The sequence below is a fragment of the Mobula birostris genome, unplaced genomic scaffold (assembly GCF_030028105.1).
Source record: "Mobula birostris isolate sMobBir1 unplaced genomic scaffold, sMobBir1.hap1 scaffold_738, whole genome shotgun sequence".
In the NCBI taxonomy this organism is placed as follows: domain Eukaryota; kingdom Metazoa; phylum Chordata; class Chondrichthyes; order Myliobatiformes; family Myliobatidae; genus Mobula; species Mobula birostris.
Window position 1 is genome coordinate 135,596 of NW_027278456.1, and position 4,405 is coordinate 140,000.

Sequence of the window (4,405 nt, forward strand, 5' to 3'; positions counted from 1 at the left end):
CGTCCCGCCCTTAACCAACCAATATGTACCCCAGAAAAAAACACCTTTCAGGAGAAGCGCCTCGCCACCACAACACATCCACAAAGCATGCTCCTGGTTGCACTTTGCGAGGGTTGGAGGAAGAAGGTGGGCTTTCAGAGGAAGCTTTGAGAAGGAGCTTTCATCACTCTCGGACGCTTCCTACTACATACCCTAGCGCTGGTTCCTGCTCACTCACCACCCTCACTGGCTGAGAGCGACGAGGTCTTCACCTGCTATTGGCCGACGCCTGGCAAATCCACAGGAAGGGGGAGCCAAGGGGCCGTGTGGATTTGTCAGCAGCCTTAACTGGAGAATCCAAAGCAATATCATTGATAAGGAAGACCATTAACATGGAACGTTTTATTCACCAACCAGTGTTAAATGCAGCAATATTTAAGACTCCAAGCAATCGATGGACACGGCCCAGGTGCAACGTTTGTGCCACGGATTTATCTCGATGTGTGGCGATCGCAGTTTTATCGCATAGTTGCTGATTAACGCTGCCTTCTCAATTTAAACTGCAGAGTCTCATTTATTATATTTTATTTAAACTTCTTAGACTCGGCAGGCTGGCCCTTGCATAATTATGTCCTTAAAAATTCTTCCTGCCGGTCAAGCTCAAATTAAAGTGAATTTTTTGTTCTTTATAAAGTTAATTTTTAAAATTAGACAGTATTGACTGGTACATCGAGGGAAATTAACACAATGAAGTGTAACGAAGTTCTCAGCCTTACGTTAACGGATTGCGACAATCGGTAGTGAAACACGGCTTTGAAATTGACGGAGTTGCCTTTAAAATAAGTGTTTAAATTTCCGGTTGTTATGTTTGATTGGTTTTGGTCTTTGTTCCTTCATATTAAAAAAAGTCATTAGAACAAACTTTTAAACGTCGGAGTGTTAAATTGGGTCGATTTCCTGTATGAAAATGAAAACCTTCCCGAGTTTGCTATTGACCAAAAAATCATGCAGTGGCGGATCAGGAATGGAACTGCTCCGTTTCAGGAAATTTGAGCTTGTATTGGTAGGGACAAAAATGATTATAACTCAGAACCAGTTAGTGCAGGGCACAAAGACTGATTGATATCAAGTTCGACCCGCCCCCCCCCCAAACCAGTTTATTAGGATTTTATACATATTATGAAATACTTTTGTTCTGAAAAAAGGATATAATTTGAAATTTGACCACGCTCCCTAACCACACCCAGTCTATTAAACGATATTAAGTACAAGGAATCAAACGAGGTTAGGCTGCCACGGTCTTGCCGTGCAGTCACTTATCTGTTTATAAGAGAAATGAAAAGTGGGAATACAATTTTACATTAATAAAATCAGCATTTTATCAGCGCATGTTAGGAATCATTCTGTGATTTTATAAAAAAACAGTTACAAGGCGGGGATTATTAGCTTTTGCAAAGCCTTCGTATTCAATTACACAAACATGCTGAATAATTTAAATCAGTGCAATAAAACCGCACCAAACAGCCGCTTCAGAAGCAATCTCTCTAATTTGCTGATTGCTGTTTAGAAGATGTAGTGGAACTAGATAAGCAGTCCTGAAATGTAAGAGCTGGTTCTTTCTAATAGTTTTTTTTAAACAGCTGGATGAAATGCTGAACACTTAGCAAAGATGGAAACAGATTGCTGAGTTTCTCGACCTGAGAGGCTGATCCCAACATTACTTACACAAAAATTAATTTTCCTGCAAGGAATTTTAAATTGCAATATTTTCCATTATATATTTCATTAATTAATTCGGGCGTTCAGTGTTTACTTGCTTCTTTATCTACATTTGTCTCGAGACTATTAAGGCTCCATTTAATACAACTTACTTTTTGTATATTTTATATAATTTGTCGCGAGATTCTTTACTTAAAGCGACTTTTTCCACTCGCGAACACCTTTATTGAAATAACATCTGTGTGATTAAAGTCATTAAAATATCACAACGAAATAGATAATTTCATAAGCATTGTGTTATAAAATGTTTATATTCCTCTCGTACAGGCTTTAGAACGGCTCCAACAGCGAAGAGTTTAAAACGGACGAAATCTCCCTTACCAATGAGGAACCACATCGAGCTTCTTACAGATTTTATTCGTCATGTCTGCTTTTGTGGAAAAGTGCAGAATTAAACGCAGATGCACGCTGTGTTTGTTTATATGCAAGAATAAATAGTTAACCATCTACGTACATATGAATCAATATAAGATACATGCAAAATTTTATGTTTTGTGCAAGATATAACACAGAGCACATCTAAATTCATGTGTTCAAAATTGATGTGTAAACCAATATTAAATGCTGCATTTAATTTTATACCATCTCTCCTTTCTATTCTGTTGTCTTCTAATTTCTAATGGGCTTTTGCTGTTAGAATATTTAAAACATGCCAATTGCAATTTTCGCTTTCGTGTACTGTAACTAGGCCGTGCTCATATCTACAACATTATAGCTGAATTACACGTACTGTTTGCGTGTCTTATATAGCTTCTTATTTTACAATATTGCATACATAGTTTTTTTGTAGTATTACAACTTCCGAATATGCAGTTTTACGAATGCAGAGGTATTACGCACTGAATCGTGCTCTAATATACAAAGTGAAATACAGCGCTTTTCTTTAGAGTCCGGTTTCTGATCTAAACTCCGGTTTCTGATCTAAACTCCCTCTCCCCTCTCCAGATTTTTTTCAGATTGATGATATTTGAGGGAATCTAGATTGAAATCTTTCTCCTGCAGTGAATGGGAGCGGTTGTCAGAGTGAAGCAGGATGATTTTGACAGCGGAAACAGCAATGGATTCTTAACAGATTCATTTTCACAAACGTTCTGAAACACCCCAAAAACGAACACTTTTTATATAAATGTGTGATTCAGTCGCGTTCTCTGAGCCAAATCTACGAAGAGCAGACACAGCCCGGGGGGCGGGGGGGGGGGGTTAATAAAAGACGTGCGCGGCGCAGAGAACAAGAGCGTAATGTCAATCTAAAGCGGGACGCAGAATAAAATAAGAACAGCCACCCTCCCGCGATCTGTGCGCTGTTTCCAGGAGTTTTAACTTGCTGTAAAAAAAATGGAGACTGTTGTTGAACATTTGATGGATTTCTAGCCGGAGGATAGAGATCCGTTCTTTGTACGAAAAACAGGATGAATTCTCTATCGCTCTCCCTTCTCTACTCTCTCTCCGTCCCTGTCGCCATCTCCCTCTTTCCGTCTCTTCTCAGTTCTAATACACTTGTGATGTGAGATTATTCCCCCACCGTGTTACTAAAGATCTTTCTGGGAGGGAGTTTTCTTTTCGAACGGGAAGTTCCTCAAGTTCGCTGAATACAATAAAGCAGCGAATGCAGACGCGGACGAGCTATTACTGGATCCCGCTAACACTAACTCTCTCAACCTTCACGATCAGCGAAGGATACCTCAACGTAGTATGAAGGAGAGTTTATTAAAATAGATAAATAGTCTAAATAGTAATATGGACACTCAACTTTTGGGAGGTAATATATTAAATAATCTGCGGCATCTTGTGCTGGTGACGGTCGACAAGGTCGCGAGAGAGGAAGCTTAGCAATTCGGGATAAAATCTGTCCACCAGGGGTTTTCCACTTTGCACAACCTTATAAATTAAATGTTATATACACGCTCCACGAACACACAAAAACTTAGTGTTTGTCAATTTACAAATAGTATAAAATATATGAAAATTGTATTCACTATTAGAGGAAGTTTGCCTGAAATTATTTTGCGGTCGGAACAGTGCACACTATTCATATTATGTACGCACAGTAGTGCATCTTTTATTATAAAATGCACATTTTTTACACTGTCATCAGCACTCCAAGTGCGTATCAACAAACTTCAGCGTTTTACATATATAAATATAAAATTCGAGAAATATGAACTATGAATAATGCAGTTTATTTATTTGCTTGTGCGAATATTGAGTTTTGCCTTTATATTTAATTCTGTAGATTTTCACGCAACCATCACATGTAACTAAAATTTTAAAAAATGCTGCAGTTTGACAAGTTTACACGTATAAGACGTTAGGCATGGGTTCAGATGTATAAACATCGCATATGTTGTATCTTAAGATATTGACATTTAAACAAACACTAATTAAATATGCAAATTTGCAGGGCACACGCGCACTCTACATGTATATTCTATATATTTATGATCACGGTAGAAAATATTGTCTTTGCACAATTACTTCTAAATATTATTAATACATTCTGTCCTGTATAACTTACTCTAGTTCAAATGTTTGAGTAACTATTTGATCCATTAAATTCTATTTATTTAACGCAGATATGATCTGGGCAGAGCATTTCCGAGAAATAAATACCACGTTTTGCTTTATCTAATCCCAACATATTAACAGT